Below are 18,450 nucleotides of genomic sequence, written 5' to 3' on the forward strand. Positions count from 1 at the left end.
CTAAGTGTTCAGAAAATGAAATTTCATGTTCAGTTCACAAAATCTGATGCCTCAGTGGAGAGGAGATACATGAAAGCCTTCAAATATGGTCCCATGCAGGCTGTTGTCCAAGGACCAACCTAGCTTTGTATAAAGCAGATCATAACAGTAAGCTGGCTACTTGAAGGGCTGAGTTGTGACCATGGCAACCCATGAAACAAAGAAATATTATAAAATGGACCTTAGATCTATATGGCTCCCTTCCTCTTCTGCAGTGACAGTAGTGATAATACGGAACAGAGACAGAGGATGCAAAGAATGACATTTTAAAATTATCTATAAATGTTTATTTGTAGGTACTCTAAATATGAGATGTTTGTCTAATGATCAACATATATCCACACTATCTGAAGAAACCAGCCATATTAATATTGATTTTTTGGTAATAAATAAAACCAAAAGATGAGAAAGTTGCAGTAAATGGAATCAAGGGGCACAGTTCTCCTAGAAGAGACAAAGGACTTGGTTTTATCACATGTCAATCATTTTATAGACTAGCTGATCAAAATGTACTGCTTTTTTATTTGTATCCCCAGTGCTTTGCATCTAGTAAGTACTTGGTTTATTCCCCCATCCATTCATTCATTCAAGAATAAGGAGGTTGAGTAGATAGCCTCTTCTAGCTGTAAGACTAGGATATTGCCTTATAGTATCTTTAATGAACACAAGTCTAAGAAGAACAGTGTGAAGGGAGCTATCACTTATGAGTGAACAACTATTGCCAAGAATGAAGAGGCAGAGAAGATCTAGAAAAAATTATTAAGATTGTCTGAAACATGCCAATGTTTACTTTAATACTTGGGAACTTCAATGCAAAGGTAGGAGCAGGAGAGCATGCTGAAAAGTATTTGGGGACATTAAATAAGTTTCAGTCTGAGAAATAAAAGAAGCCAGTGGCTTATAAATTGGCTGTACCAGACTCATGCTTGTATGTATAATGGCTTTCATCCAGAAGTGAATTTGAAAACAGTAGACACAGTGAATATCTAACAAAACCATAAAAATAAAATAGACTGTATTTTAAAAGATAAGAAACAGCAGGTTACTGATGTAGAATTGGAGCAGATTCAGCTTTCTGAATATGAGAGACCATTGACTAGTTAGACTAAAGGTCAAAATCAACATCAAATTAGAAGAAGGGCGAAAGATAAGAAGACATTGAAAACATTCAACTTGACCCATTCAAATGAGTCTAGAAATGCCAAAGATAGGAAAAGATATTGTTTTTGATTTTCATCATTTCCTGCAAAAACTTAATATAAAGCAGTTGCCACAATGAGAAGGACAAAAGAACCCAGAAGCCACCTTAGTCAGTAACAACCAATTTCCTGGCCAAGCTGAGACATGGCAAGCAAGGGCTACAATACAAGTTCATTTATATACAAATCTGCCAAGAAAGAATGCAGAAAATTATGATCTATATTGTCTCATAAACAACACAAACCGTTAGGAGTGAAAACAAGTCCAAAGGTATTCACAGATGAAACTGACAGGAGACCCCCCCCCCAAAAGAATGGAAAATGGAATAAATTTGTCAATGTTTCTATGATGATCTATTTTTGTAATAAGTGACAGAGAGGACCTAGAATTGAATAAGAGGAGAGTGAGCTAGATTGCCTTTGGGAAATTGTGCAGTGCTTTTAATGACCCCTGAGTTTCTCCCTGAAACTAAGTCCTGTCTTTTTAGCATCAATATTCCTCTGGCGGCACTATGCAGTTGCCAGACATAAAATATCATAGTTTCCTAAAAATTAAAGTTGCAGGTCACTCAGAGGGTAATGGAGAGGTTCGTAGTGAGTATGATTAAACTGCAACCTATTACTAAGTCTGGGAGGAGTAGTATAAATGATATCATCAAAGAAATATATGACCAAAAAAGGGAGTGGGATGGGCATGAAGCAAAAGGGAAGGATAACTGATTAGGCAGTCTTTGCAATCCTTTGGTACTCCATTCCATGTCAAGAATTCTAGAGGAAGATCCTTAGCATGTTGATTGTACCCACTAGAGAAAATTTATGGAAGGACATAGATAGTATCCTTATTGTATAAATAGCTACAGATGGATTATACCATTGGTATCAACATCAATGAGATCATAAATCCATCAAATGAGGAAGCATAATCGAGGAACCATTACAGTTGAACCTCCAAACCTTAGTTCTTGAAGTGCTACATGGAAAAATTGAAATAATACTTATGAGATGAAATTGGGGAGAGTAACTAAACCTAAATACCTATAGAGCAATTCCATTATTGTGGTGACACAATATATCTTTTTTAATCACAGTCATTTCTGACAATATTCTGTTCTTTCTTTGTAGGACAAAGACTTCCATTTATGTGTATGTGTGTGTGCGTGTGTGTGCACATAAATGATTATTCTAAACATAGTCAACACCAACAAACATGGACATTTTGAAATGTAAAGAATAGGAAAAGCAGATTATATATAAAACCACAATTTGCTGTTATATGGAATTTGATTTCTTTAAAAAGTATGTAATAAATGCAAAATGTTCATTTTAAAGTTATCCTGTTTGCCTTCTTTCTTTTCTTCTTTTTTTGGGCATCACAGTTAGTCCACTTTTCCCCTTCACTCCATTCATACTTAAAAAAAAATCTTCTCTTGTGACAAATAAGCATAGTAAAATAAACAAATTCATAAATTTGCCATTGAATTCTTGCTCTAACAAAGAGTTATGTAAAAACAACAGATAAAGGAATCATGACATAACTAGGCAACATTCTACCTATGTAGTCTTCTACTGCTGCAAGAAGTAAGAAAATAAGTCTTGTTATTTGTTCTCTAGGATTATTTTGTATTTAATTACTTAGTATGTAGTTTCTTTCAGTAATCTTTTCATTTGTATTATTGAACTCATTGTGTGTTTGTTCCTCTGCTTCTACTTTTGTAACCTTGGTTTCTAGCCAAGCTTGGAGTATTTAGCACAAGTCCCTTGTATTTGGTAGAGAGACTGCTGATACATCTTTGTGAGTGCAGGAGAGGAGGAGTTGTTGCTTTGGAGAGGAAAGGTATTAATTTCCCCCCCTGTTAGAGGGTTCCAGAATATTTGGGAGACTAATATAATCAAAAGAGAGAAACAAAATTTGGAAGTAGAAAACATATAGAAGAAGCTATCTCCTCAAATACATCCCCCATTTCCAGTTTGCCTCTATGGAGACTTTGAAGAATTTTCATCTTGGGTAAGATTGAATCTCTTTGTCTTTCTTTGAACTGATATATTTCCATCTCAGTGGGAGAATGTATTCACTTTCTACGTTTGCTAGTCTATACTAATATGTGTAACGCATTCAAATTCTGTTTGCTATTTACTTGGATAAATGAATTTAGTCACTATTCACTATTTGTGAAGGTATTTTGTGAAACTAGTATTTGGTGGAAATGAGTCAAGATGGCATTTTTAAACTAAGGGCTATCCTGTCCTTTTTTAGGATACAGGAAAGCTATTATTTTTTAAAATTCTGTGCCTATTATGCTCCTATACTAGCACTATTTAGGAGGACAAATAAATATAATTCTAGTCCAGTACTCATCCAAAAGACTGGAGATCAGAGCAGTCAGTCTTGAGGGCCTCCTTTTGCTCCTTTAAGGCAAGACTCACACTCTCTCTACAAGAGAAGGGAGAGAGATTCCAGAGATCTCTTTTGATGTCTCCCTTCATATTACCTGGCTACCTATTTATATATTCCATGAAAATATATCCATCTTATATGGGCAGCCCTCAGCTTAGACTTATTTTCCTGTTTTGTATTAGTATTGAGGTACCATTTTGCAAGATAATCCAGGGAAGAAAAGGCACCAAATTAGTGGGGAAGTTATATATAATATTACCTTCTCTACAAAGGCAATTAAGGAAACATCACAGCTACTTACACAACACTTTCTTTCTCATCTTTAAAAAACCCTTTATGAAAATTATCTACATGTATTAGCATGATGAGACCATAAGAAATTAGTAGTCAGGTTTCACAAATGGTTTTCTATAGCTCTCCACAGAATCATTCAATTCACTAAGAGGTTCTACTTGTTGATTATCAAAAAACAATAACATAGAAAACAAAAATTGAGTCCGTAAAGCAAGATTCTTTCTTAAAGATTTTCCTCAAGCAAGAAGTCTCTCATAGGAACATACTAAACTCACAAAATCATTAAGTTGGAATGGAACTTCAATGGGTACCTACTTTACCCTTTTCTTGAATAAGAGCTCTTATGAAAAAGAATGCTATCCATCTCCAGAGAAAGAATTATTGGAGCAGGATTGCAGATGAAAGAAAGCATATGATTTATCATCTTTTTATTTGGGTATATGTTTTGGGGTTTTGGTTTCATAAGATTATGTTTATATGAAATAATATATAATAAGGAAATATGTTTTATGTGATAAAAATAAATAAGTAAATATCAAGAGGCTAACCTAAAAAAAGTAGAATTGGCTAACTGGAAAAAGGTTTTTTTTTTAATCATTATTTAAAAATTAGAGTTGGGCAAGTGGAAGCTTATGATTCAATGTGACATTAAAAAATCAAGTCAAATCAAAAGAATGAAAAATAGAAGAAAATGTGAAATATCTCATTGAAAAAAACGACTGAACTAGAAAATAGATCATCTAGAGAAATTTAAGGATTTTTGGACTACCTGAAAGTCATGATAGAAATTATCAAAGAAAGGTGCTTAGAACCAGAGGGTAAGATGAAATCTGAAAGACTCCATCAACCACCTCCTGAAAGAGCTATCAAAATGAAAATTCCTAGGAATATTTTAGCCAAAGATCAGCACTCATAGGTAAAGGAGAAAAAATTGCAAGCAGCCAAAAAAAAAACAAAAAAAACACAAAACAACCCAATTTAAATAACATGAAGCAACAGTAAGAATAACACAAAATTTAGCAGTTTCTACATTAAAAGATAAGAGATCTTGAAATATGGTATTCCAGAGGGCAAAGGAGTTAGAATTACAACCAATAATCATCTACCTAGCAAAAGTGAATATAATACTTCAGGGGAGGAATGGATATTTAATGAAACAGGCCTTTTAGACATTCCTAATGAAATAGGAATTGTTCTAGAAACAGAAATAGAATAGAAAATTTAACTTTCAAATAGAACACTGAAGACAAGCATAAAAAAGTAAACAGAAAAGAGAAACCATAAAGGATTCAATAAGATTAAACTGTTTATATTCCTACATGGGAAGATGATATTCCCAAGAAATTTATCATTATGAGGACAAGCATATATAAACAGAGAGCATGGGTGTGAGTTGACTATGATGGGAAAATATTTTTAAAATTATAGAATGAGAAAGAGGGGTATATTTGGAGAAGGCAGAAGGGAGAGATAAAATGGGACAAATTATCTCACATGAAACATGTGAAAAGTGGAGAGGAAGATGGATAATGGTGGACAACACTTGACTATTATTCTTATCAGAGTTGGCTTAAAGAGGGAATAACACATATTCAGCTGTTAAATGGATGTTAGCTTACAGGGAAGTAGAGAATAAAAGAAGGGTGTAACTGCTAGAAGGGAGGACAAATCAGGGGAGGCACTGGTTAGAAGCAAACCACTTGTAAATAGAGTGAAGGAAGAGAGAGAAAAGGGTAAAGAAGGGGGAAAAGTAGGATGGAGGCAAATACAGAATTATCATAACTGTGAATCTGAAGGGGATGATAAAATGAAAGTGGATAGCTGAATGGATTAAAAAACAAAGTCCCACAATGTTCTGTATAAGAATCACACTGAAAGTACAGAGAGATACAGAGTAAGGGCAAAGAGCTAGGGCAGAACCTATTCTGTTTCAGCTAGAGTTAAAAAAAATGAAGCAGTAGTAATCATGATTTCAAAGGTAAAAGTAGATGAAATTCAAAGCCAATTTTTTTCCAATGGCTCTTTCTCTCTCATCACTATTGTTATTTTCCAAATTAGTTGTTTTTGCTATCAGATATCTTTTACTTTCTTTTTTTGATCTTTTGATTTTGTTCTAATATTTCTTGCTATTTCATGGAGTATTAATTTCTATTTGTTCTGTTCTAGCTTTCAGAGTCCATTACTTGAGTAAGGTTAACCACTTTCTCTTTTAAGCTATTTATTGTTTCTTCTAATTTTTTCCTTCCAAGCTTTTATTTTTTAAATAATTGCTTCATTTTTTTCTAGTTATTCATGTAGACCCTGCCTTCCCCCCCCCCTTTGATCTCTGCTTGGAGTTGTTACAGAGCTAGTCTCTACTTCTTGGGAACTTTCAAATTTGCAACAGTTTTTTGATTTGCTATTCAATTGTTTTAGTCAGGTATGACTTTTTGTGATCTCATTTGAAATTTTCTTGGAAATGGTTTTCTATTACCTTCTTTGGCTCATTTTACAGATGAGGGAAACAGGCAAATAGGATTAAGTGATTTTCCCAGGATCATTTAGCTTCTGAAAGTGTCTGAGGCAACCTTTGAACTCAGGAAGATGAGTCTTCCTGATTCCAGGTCCAGTGCTCTATCCACTGAGTTGTCCAGTTTTTTGATACTTTGTATTTTCTTTGATTTACTCATATCCAGCCTTTGTCTCTTCATTGGAGCTTTATGCCTGGTCCAGGCTCTTCTTTATGCTGTACTTTTGGATGAGGTGGTGAGTACTACTTCTCTTTGCCCTGGGTCCACTGGGCTCATGTGCTGCTCCTTCCCTCCTGGAATTGGTCTTCCTTGGATCTTTAAGGATAAGAATACAGGATTAGATTTTCAGTACCTACTTGGAATTTTGGGCAGTGTTACAGAGAACCCAAAGCACTGGACTGCTTTTGACACCTCACTGGTCTATATGGGGCTGCTCCTGCCCATCTTTGGAGATTCCATCCTCACCATGCGTCTTTTTCAGGACAAACTCCTGACACCCCCTCCTCATTACCTACCTCTAGACATAGATCCTTACAGGCAATCTATGACCCTTTGATGGTTCTGCTGGGGTTTAGTTGACTGAGGCACTTCCTTTCCTATTGCCTGAAGGCTTCTGATTGATTTTTCCTGCAATTCTGGGGAAGATGTCACTTATTATAGTTTATCCGGCTTTTGCTTAAGTAGGTATGTGAAATGTGGGCAGCCAGCCTTCCCCTTTAGGTGGTTCTGATAAAGCTCAATATCCTAAAGTTCTTCCAGGCTAGTTTTTCCTCAAAAGCTATTCTGTCCTTTCTCAAGACCTAGTGAGACTAAAGGCTCAGAATCTTGAAGTCATGTCCTTGTCATCTGAATACAGACTAGCCCTAAGGAGATCCAGTGATAACTTTGGTGGGTCATGACTGGTAACTCGAGCAACAGAGTAAATTTATTTATCTCATTCCACTGTCAATACCTGCCCTTGTTGAATATCCTTCTCTGGCTAAAGTAAATCACTTTTTGTCCCATTTTGTTTCAATGCTGAACCTAAACTATCAGGGCACTGGCCTAAGTCAAGGTCAACCCAGATTAGTGCTGGTGAGTCTGTCTACCTCAAATCTCTCCCCACTCCAATCTATCTTCCATTAAAAAATTAAAATTATTTTCCTAAAGCACAAGTCTGACTGTCACCTTCCCCTTCACTCCCTCCCACACACACTCAATAAACTCCAGTGGTTCTCATCACCTCTAGGATCAAATACAGAATGTTTTGTTTGTCCTTCAAAGCCCTTCATCACTTAGCCTTCTCGTACCTCTTCACCATGTACTCTTTGATCCAGAACATTGGCATCTTGGCTATTCCATGAGCATGACACTATATCTAGGCATTTTCTGTAGCTATCCCCCATTTGTGGAATGTTCTCCCTCCTCATCTCTACCTACTGGTTTCTTTTGATTCCATTAAGTACCAAATGAAATGTCATATTCTAAAGGAAGCCTTTCCCAACTCCTCTTACTCTTAATTCTTTTTCTCTCTCATTTCCTATATAGAGCTTATTTATATGTATTTTCTGCCTTGTCTTCAATTGACTGTAAGCTCCTTAAGGGTAAGTCTTTTGCCTCTTTTTATATCCCCAGCACTTAGCATAGTCCTTGGCATAAATAAAATGCTTAATAAATGATTATTTATCAATGTCTCTCTGATAAAGGGTTCATATCCAAGATATGTAAGGATCTGATTCAAATTTATAAAAGCAAAATAGGTAAATGATCAAAAGATATGAACAGGTAGTTTTCAAAAGAATAAGTGAGCTTAAGTTATATGGGGAAAAATGCTTTAAATCACTATTGAACTGCAAATGAAAGTAACTGAGGTCCTATATTATTTCCTTTAAATTGCCAAAGATGACCAAGAAAAAAGATTACTATGGAAGGAATTATAGACACATCAACGGAGTTTAGTGGGGCTGTGAATTGGTCTGGAAAGTAATTTGTTATTGTGCTAAAAATGTTACTAAATTCCAACTTGGTTACTATTAAAAAGGAGATGAGGAGAGCAGATGCCAATAGGACATGGTTCAAGGATCCCTGTAGGCTCCAGCCAAGGGTGGGACACAGTGAGTGTGGCATCTAGATGTGGAATTATGGAACAATGGGAAGTTTTAGGGCTTAGACAAATACCTGGTATGACATCAGTGGAAGATTGTACTGTTTTCTATAGGACCAATGATATTTATTTTCTAAATTTCCTAACTTATTAGGCATATTGAGAAATGAGGAGCAGAGATATAGGGTACTTAATTCTGTGCCAATGAAGCAAGAGTCTGAGAATGAAAAATAAACCCTAGGGTGGGGAGGGCAGGGATTCAGGTGGCATTAAAATGGTTTTCAGAGTTCACATGGACTTAATGAGAACACCTAGTTAGCTTTAGTTCTCTGAAGCTCAAAACTCCAGAGTTCAATTAATCCACTAAACTCATTCTTCCCAGAATTAGTGAAATTGGTGTGTGCCATTAAGTCCTGAGTACTTATCTTTCTAGATTTTTCACATTTCTTATGTTTGCATTTTATAGATTCTACACATCTCTAATCATTTAGTCAGTCCTTTTATTTTATTAATTCCATTTTCCCCATTGAGGATTATGTTTCTTAGAATACATTTTTGTTGTGTAAAATTTAAAATTAAATCTTAATAGTAAAAATATTATATTTTAAGGGATTTTATTAATTATTAGAAGTAAAGGAATAATATAAAATACTTAGGAATCTATCTGTCGAGATAAACACAGGAACTATATGAACACAACTACAAAACACTCTCCACACAATTAAAACTAGGTCTAAACAATTGGAAAAACATTGATTGCTCATGGGTGGGACGAGCTAACATAATAAAAATGACCATCCTACCCAAACTTGTCTATCTATTTAATGCCATACCCATTGAACTTCCAAAAAAACTTTTTTACTGAATTAGAGAAAACCATAACAAAGTTCATTTGGAAGAACAAAAGATCAAGGATATCCAGGGAAATAATGAAAAAAAAAATACAAAGGAAGGTGGCCTTGCAGTCCCAGATCTCAAGCTATATTACAAAGCAGTGGTCATCAAAACAATTTGGTACTGGCTAAGAGACAAAAAGTGGAATAGACTTGGCGTAAATGACCTCAGCAAGACAGTCTATGACAAACCCAAAGACCCCAGCTTTTGGGACAAAAATCCACTATTCGATAAAAACTGCTGGGAAAATTGGAAGACAGTGTGGGAGAGACTAGGAATAGATCAACACCTCACACCCTACACCAAGATAAATTCAAAATGGGTGAGTGAATTAAACATAAAGAAGGAAACCATAAGTAAATTGGGTAAACACAGAATAGTATACATGTCAGACCTTTGGGAGGGGAAAGGCTTTAAAACCAAGCAAGATATAGAAAGAATCACAAAATGTAAAATAAATAATTTTTACTACATCAAATTAAAAAGTTTCTGTACAAACAAAACCAATGTAACTAAAATTAGAAGGGAGGCAACAAATTGGGAAACAATCTTCATAACAAAAACCTCTGACAAAGGTCTAATTACTCGAATTTATAAAGAGTTAAACCAGTTGTACAAAAAATCAAGCCATTCCCCAATTGAAAAATGGGCAAGGGACATGAATAGGCAGTTTTCAGTTAAAGAAATCAAAACTATTAATAAGCACATGAAAAAGTGTTCTAAATCTCTTCTAATCAGAGAGATGCAAATCAAAACAACTCTGAGGTATCACCTCACATCTAGCAGATTGGCCAACATGACAGCAAAGGAAAGTAATGAATGCTAGAGGGGATGTGGCAAAGTGGGAACACTATTTCATTGCTGGTGGAGTTGTGAATTGATCCAACCATTCTGGAGGGCAATTTGGAACTATGCCCAAAGGGTGATAAAAGACTATCTGACCTTTGATCTAGCCATAGCACTGCTGGGTTTGTACCCCAAAGAAATATGAAGGAAAAAGACTTGTACAAGAATATTCATAGCTGCGCTCTTTGTGGTGGCAAAAATTTGGAAAATGAGGGGATGCCCTTCAATTGGGGAATGGCTGAACAAACTATGGATAAAGTAGCAAAACACCAAGGAAAAACAACGGTTTGACTACAGGGGTGGAGGGGATATGATTGAGGAGAGAAGCTAAATGAGCACCCTAATGCAAATACCAACAACAAGGAAATGGGTTTGGAGCAAGGACACATGTGATACCCAGTGGAATCATGCATTGGCTAGGGGAGGAGTGGTGGGAGGAGGGGGGGGAGGAAAAGAAAATGATCTATGTTTCCAATGAATAATGTATGAAAATAACCAAATAAAATAATGTTAAAAAAAGTAAAGGAATAAATCAGGATACAAAATAAAGACCATGTGACCATGGCTGATTAGCTATTTTCAAAATCCCCATTCACTGCCATCACCATGCTGGCTACACTCTAAAGAGAAAGATGAGACTCTCCCCGTCCTTGCATTGGGGTCCCGGGAAATGTAGTTCTTTTTTAGGGTAACAGATTTTCAATTATACAGTTGATGTAAGCACTTTGGCATCTTGTATTACAAATTTTTCTTTCCTTACCATAGTTTCATTAGTTTTTCCTTGATATATGAACCCTTACTTTCTGTCAGCTGTAACAGTGAAATTAGTTTCTCTACTAAAAGTATTATATTTTTAGAGGTTTATTAAAGATTATTAGAATTAAGAAATAAAGAAATACAAAATAAGAAAAGCACATGCAACATACTCACTATATCTTTCCTGCCTGGTAGAGAGACACGTGTGCTTAGAAGCAGAAGCTTCTCCAGCCCTTCTAGAAGGGCTCTCTAGCCCAAGTAGGCGGTACAGTCAGTTTAAATACAAATTTTGTTCTCGGCCCAGGTGGGGATCTCAGGTTAGATTATAGGGCATTCTGGGAAGTACCAAGTACTTCTGGGGATTGAAGTCTGGGGTTCAAATCTCCATTTTTACACAGCTTACTTAATTATTATTGTTATTTAACATGGGAGCTATTGATTTTAGGGCTATGGCTTTATTTGAAGTTTTTAATTTGGGATTTCTTTCAAGAATGAGATAGGTGTAGTTCTCCTAGTTTCACTTCGTCCTTAAATTCTAATTAATTTTGGCAATTTTTCTTTTGATTTCTTGAAACAAAGTATCCTGGTTTTTTGTTTACTCATCGTTTTTTAGGTAGTCTAATGATTCTTAACTTATCTTCCCTGAAACTATTTTTTAAACCTTTATCTTCTGCTTTAGAATTGATTCAAAGTATTGGTTCTAAGGCAGAAGAGCAGAAAGGATTAGGCAGTTGGGGCTGAGTGACTTGCCCAGGGTCATACAGCTAGGAAGTGTCTGAGGTCAAATTTGAACCCATGTCCTGACTTCAGATCTGGCTTTCTTTTCTCTGCGTAATCTATCTTACCTCCATCAGCCTGTTTTTCAATTCAGTTGTTTTTGTTAATACCTTGGTTACAAATGAACTAGACAATATAGAATATGTTAAATATATATACAATAAACCTTATAATTTTTTTCATCTTTAAAATTCTTTTAATCTTCAATATTTCCTCCTTTCACTTTAAGATTTGATAGTAAGCAAACCAATTTGTAAAAACATTCTTTAACTTATCATAAGACTACATTTTTGTCTCTTTGGATATTATATGGAACATGATGATGCCTTGATTAAAGCCCATAGAATTTTTTTTAGGAATTAAATTTTTTCTCAATTACCCGTAAATAGATTTTAAAATTAATTTTTAAAATAGTTTTTGAGTTTCAAATCCCCTCCCCTCCTTCTTCTTCCCCCCCCTTTAGAAGGCAAGCATTTTGATATAGATTATACATATGAAGTCATGCAAAGCATATTTTCATGTTATCCATGTTGCAATAAAGAACACAGATCCTCCCCCCCCCCCAAAAAAAAAACTCAAGAAAAATAAAGTAGGGGGCAGCTGGGTAGCTCAGTGGTTTGAGAACCAAACACAGAGACAGGAGGTCCTGGGTTCAAATCTGGCCTCAGATACTTCCTATGTGACCTTGGGCAAGTCACTTAACCCCCATTGCCTAGCCCTTACCACTCTTCTGCCTTAGAACCAATACCCAGTATTGATTCTGTCAACATGGAGTCTAGAAACCCCAAACTTGTGGCCTAGTGGGATCTGGAAACCCCAGGTTTTGACCTTGACACAGGAGAGTTTCTCCCTGAGGGAAAGTCCTACTTCATGGGTCTCAGTCTAGAGGAACTCTCCTGTGACAGGGTCAAAACCTGGGGTTTCCAGATCCCACTAGGCTATAAATTTGGGGTTTCTAGATTCCATGTTGACAATTCCAAGACATAAAGTAAGGATTATGAAACAAGCAAACAAATAAAGTAGAAAATGTATACTTAAATTTTCATTCAGACCCTATCAGTTTTCCCCTGGAGATGGATAGCAATTTCCATCAAAAGTCCATCAGAATGTTCTTGTATCATTATATTGCTGAGAATAGCTAAGCCATTCACAGTTGATCATTGTACAGTATTGGTTATTGCCGTTATTGTATACACCAATTCCTTAGCCCATAAGATTTCAATGCAGTTTAAATTAGGTGAATTCTCAGGGCATTGAAGAATTATTTGTCTTGTCCCCTACTGACAAGATGTAAGAGATGGTGTTGTTCTTAGCCCCATTATCAATGCTGTTATCTTTTCCAGTATCCTTTTCCATACTACAGCTAACTTCTTTAGATTAATCATTAAATGATCTATGAATGTCTCATATTGTTCCAATCCTGAACTTGCCCCTATAGACCGATTTATCAAGGTTGGCTTACAATATTGCCATTTTAATAACAGTTCTGCTGATTTTGTTCAGTACAGAAATATGTATAGGATAATGTGTGTGTGTGTGTTTGTGTGTGTGTGTGTGTGTGTGTGTGTGTGTGTGTGTGTTTAAGAGTTTAACTTGGAAATATGCTGAGTGGAACTTTATTTTCAGTCATCTTCATTGATGGCTTGCATCGTCAAGAACATCTCTGGAAATTATAGCTCATTTGACATTATTTGGTAAGCCTTTGCCTATATTTAATTTCCATCAAGTGAGAGGGCTATGCTTGGCAGGACAGGTGGCCTGTGTTTTCTTAAGTGTTCCTGTCTTCAGAAGAATATATTACCCAGTTCATTAATGTTTCATATGAAAGTATTCTAATGTATTTAATTTTTTATTTAATGAAATTTCTAACCTTCAGGCTGAGGAAGTTATTCAGAGTGTTTCATTCAAGCTATTGGAAAAGTGCTCATTAGTTTGGGGTGGGAATGGGGAGGATTTCAAATTGGAACAGGAACCAGTTGGCTACAACCTGAGAATGTCTAAAATTAAGCTTTCATGGATGCTTTACCTACCTTAAATCTGGATGAGGAAATTACTTGTGTTTGATAACTAATTAGGGATGTTACATTTTTTTCTTTCTCCTTATTCTTTAGTTCATTTTGTAACAAAGGATAATTGGAAAATCTTGTGTAGGATTCCTACTTGAAAAGAGAATCTGGTTTGGATGCTGTAGCAAATTCATTTTCTGTAGAAAATCTGGCATTTTCTTTCAGTAATTTTTTCTACTCTGAATATTTTTTTAAATGAGAAAAAAAAAACCCTACTTGATAGAGGTACAAATTAGTCCTAACAGCCAAAGTTGACAATTGGATCCAGTTTTAACCACTTTTAGCTGCTTGAGTTGATCTGTAAGATGATTTGGGCTCAGTCCCTAGGGACATTTCCTTCTATCCTTAGTCTAAATGGGCCCTGAAACACACTTTGGCCCGAGTTGTTTTAATGAAATATTTTACATCCCTGACTGTCCCTGTTCTATTCCTGCCTACTATCCCCAAAGGTATTATAGATGTCTTTTTACTTGGAGATAGGATGTAATCTCTAGGGATCATTTTTGTTTCAAGGGTAGTGAACTATAGTGTGCAGAGTGCTGGATTTAACAAAACTTTATTTAAAGTCCAAGCTCTGAGCCCTTAACAGCTAGGTCTATATACTTGGAAAAATCTCTTGACCTTTTTCTCTGAACCTGTTTTCTCATCTGTAAAATGGGGTGATGACTGTTATTGAAATGGAAAGAGATGATGTGAATAAATCAATTTAAAATGGCAAGACTTTATATAGACAAATTGTTATTAATCTACTGGGTGCCAACTCATTCCCACTACTGCAACTGGCCTTCAGGTTAGTCTCCCTGACCTCATGCCACTGGGTCCTCCATTCAACTGCCTAAGTGATCCTCCTTAAAGGGTAGATATGCCCATGTCATACCCCTATCTGATAAATTCCAATGGTTTCCTATTAAGCTACTGGATCAAATATAAAATACTGTTTGGCTTTTAAAGCACTTTATAAACTGGGTGGGTCTCTTTGACCTTTCTAATCTATGTTTTACTTGTTTCTGCTTACTCTATGTTCCTTGAAGAAAACATTTCATTAATCTTTTTGAAGAACACTCCTGACTCCAGACCTTTTCATTGCCAGTCCCTCATAGTTAGAATATTCTTCTGCCTAAGAGGCCCCCTCAAGGCCCAGCTCAAGTCTTTCCTGTCCCCCCCTCCCCCCATTCATCCTCCATTGCTAATGCCTTCATTGTGGGATTACTTTCCATTTACAATGCATATATCTTGTATAAACAAGGTTTTGGGTCTATTATCCCTGCCTCACTGCCCACCCCACCCTTCCCCATTAGACTTGAGCTCCTAGAGGACAGATGGAAGACCTTTGCATCTTTCGTGCTCAGCACTACACTAGGCACATAGTAGGTGTTTAAGAAATGGTTATTGACAGACCATTCTATTCCTTAGAACAAAGGGATGTAACCTTAATTTACACAGCTCTTTCAGGCTGAGCACATTTCAATATTTTAAATGATTTTAGTTTTGATTTTAAATTGTTTTTTGAATGTGAAATTTGTAGAATGTTTAATTCGCTCAGCGGAAAAAAATCGCCCACGTTATAAAATGGTTATGGTTCAAGGGATACTTTATAATGGCCTAGGTTGCTTCTTTACATCGCTAACCTCTTACTCCAGATCTTTTTACCACGTTTTTTTCCCTCTGCACTCCCCAGATTCCTCCCGTGAAAGTGGAGCGAGGGGAGATACCCCACCCCCCAAACTCAGCATTTTACACTTTCCAAGCTGACAAATACTGGACCTGAAGGAGTAAAAGAGAAGAGAAAAGCGAGAAGAAGGCGTGGCCTGGGGTCAAGTCCTGCGGGTATTCACCGGGAACCTGCTATTAGCCTCCATCTCTATCGCCTTGGAAACCAACAGACGCTCTTTCCCAGCTTCCCGAGCACAATTAACTCTGATTCGGAAGCACCAACCAATCGCGTACGGGAGAGGGGCACTGCTGTCTTCCCATTGCAGCATCTCTCCGCAGCGTCCCGCCCCGAGGCGAGAAGCCGGAGGTACCCACTCCTCCCACTGGGAAGCCGTTGTCCTGACAACAACGTTCACTCCTCCGCGGTCAGACCGTGCCACACCCATGCATCCGGGGCTCCAATTGGCTACCGCGGGGACGGGTAAGGAGGGGAAACGGGTGTAGCGATTGGTCAAGTCGCCGTTCCCTTTGGGAGGAGCCAGAGGTTGCGCGGTCCAGGGCTCATATTCAAATCCTGGATCTGGGTATCTTGGAATAAGTGAGAACGGGACCCGGAACTGTGGAGTCGGGCTAGAGCCAGAGGGTGAGACTTGGTGGAGAGATCCGAACCTGGGGTGGGGGCGTGCGGAAAGCCTCTGGTCCGAGGAGTACTGCCTCCAAATTCATCTCCTCATTCCTTAAATCAGGGATCTCGACCTGGGGTCTGTGAGTTTATGGTTTCAAAACATTTAATGAAATTATTTCCATATAATTGGCCCCCTCTGTATTCCTATTGTATTTTGTGCATTTAAAAGCATTCTTAGAAGATTCACCAAACTACACCTCCTTCCCTTCCCCAAGAAGGTTAATAACACCTGCGTGCTTTAAATCTTCTACCCTTCACCCCTAACCCAGCCCATAACACCTCTGCCTCCTGGCAGGGAATTTCCTGTGTTGGTAGACAATTCAGCCCTCTTCCCTCCCACCTCTCTTTCTATCCTCTTACCCCAGAGAAAAAGTTCTTTTAATCTTACCTTACAATCTCCATCCTTAGACTTTGAGTCCCTTCTCCAGAAATTTAAAACTCTCCCACGCTCTACCTCTTTTTTCTCTCTCCTCTTTCTTTATGGGTACTTGGTTCCAAATTACAGTTGTAGTTCTCTGTAGAGTACATATTCCTAGAGACTATCACCCCCCCTCCCCATTCACCCTGAACATATTTTCTTTGTAGCGATATTTGCATTTTGTCTTCTCTATTTGAACTGAGAACTCCTTGAAGGCAGGGACTTTTGTTTTTGGCCTTTTGTTGGCTTTTCTTTGTATTCATAGCATTTAGCACAGAACCTATCATGCATATTGGTTAATTAAATGCTACTTAAACTGACTCTATAGAATCAGTTTTTTCTATCATTATCCCCCCAAACCTCATTTGTAGCATGCAGTGGATTATGCAAGATGTATCTCAATGATTTGGGATAAGATGCCCCTCAGTGACCTTTTAATATGACTTTCTAGTGGTCTTTTTAACCATATTGATCAATCAAGTCAATTTAATTCCACAAACGTTAAGCATGGGCTGGAGACTACAACAAAAATGAATCAGTCTGTCTTCAAGAAGCTTATACTTTATTGAAAGGGAAACAGCTTATTAAATATTAGATAACTTTTGAAGGGAGTGCACTTACAATTGAAGAGAGGGATTCAAGAAAGACTTATAGCAGGAAGTGACATCTTAACTGAGTCTTGAAGAAAGCTAGAGATTCTGAAAAGTGAAGATGAGGAAGTATTTCATTTCATCCATGGGTTTTCATTCACTAGAGGTATTTAAACAAAGGCTGGATGGCTATTTGCCAAATTTGCTCTAGACAGGATTTTTTTTCATATGCCATCTGAGCTTGATGGCCTCAGAGACTCATTCCTTTTGAAGTTCTATGGTTTTGCAGAAGTAGTTGGGTTAGTTATATTATATATACATATAATAGGACTAACCCTGTAGGTAGCTCAAGTAGAATGGAGAGTGTTTTGAGGGGAAAATGGCAGGTATATTGAAATTTCCAAGTATGAAAATTTTTCTGATATGAAGATAGGGATTGGTAAGGAGAGTAAGACTCTAAACCCTGGCCAAACTTCTTGAGAAAAGGGTATGATAAATTACTTCCAGGAGGATATGAATTAGACCAATGGAATAAATTTCAAAGTAGGAGATGAATAATGATGGCAAAAGGATAGTCTAGAAGTGGCAGTGAAGATTAAGAGCATATGTGTATTTCTTCCCTTGGCTTAGGGTTTCAGGAAACAATGATAAAATGATCACTCAGTTTGGTAGAGTATGTCAAGAAATGCATTCCCATGTTCCCATTGGTCCAAGAAGAACAGAATGTAAGAGTAAAGGGTTTAGAGTGAAGAGAAGTTAATAGGATTCCAGAGAGCATAAAGAAAATGAAGGAAGGAGCCATTCCCCATCTGATAAATGGTCAAAGGATATGAAAAGGTAGTTTTCAAAGGAGAAATCTATGCTATCAATAGCTCTAAGTCACTCATTAGAAAAATACAAATTAAAACAGCTCTGAGCTTCTGCATCACACTCATCAGATTGGCAAAGACAACAAAAAAAGGAAAACAATAAGTACTGGAGGGGCTCTGAAGAAACAGATACATTAATGAAATGTGATGGAGCTATGAACTGATCCATCCATTCTGGAAAGCAATTTAGAATAATGTCCACAAAGCTATTAAATTGTACTTCTCTTTTCAGTGGCATCCTACTAGATCTGTATCCGAAAAAAGAAAAAGAAAAAGAAAAGAGGAAAAGCACAGCTAGTACAAAAATATTTCCATTAGTTCTTTGTGGTGGCAAAGGATTGGAAACCAAGGAAGCACCCATCAATTGCAGAATGGT

General features: G+C 36.9%; 1 long non-coding RNA gene across 1 annotated transcript; it reads right to left on the minus strand.

The window, feature by feature from the left end:
* Nucleotides 1-298: 298 nt before the first annotated feature.
* LOC130456376 (uncharacterized) lies at nt 299-15,951 on the minus strand. Its single transcript, XR_008915146.1, has 2 exons — nt 15,624-15,951; nt 299-6,752 (listed from the first exon to the last, which is right to left on the minus strand). It is a non-coding gene; the product is annotated as an uncharacterized LOC130456376 (long non-coding RNA).
* Between the last annotated feature and the right edge of the window lie 2,499 nt (nt 15,952-18,450).

Source organism: Monodelphis domestica, chromosome 1, assembly GCF_027887165.1.
Source record: "Monodelphis domestica isolate mMonDom1 chromosome 1, mMonDom1.pri, whole genome shotgun sequence".
Classification (NCBI taxonomy): domain Eukaryota; kingdom Metazoa; phylum Chordata; class Mammalia; order Didelphimorphia; family Didelphidae; genus Monodelphis; species Monodelphis domestica.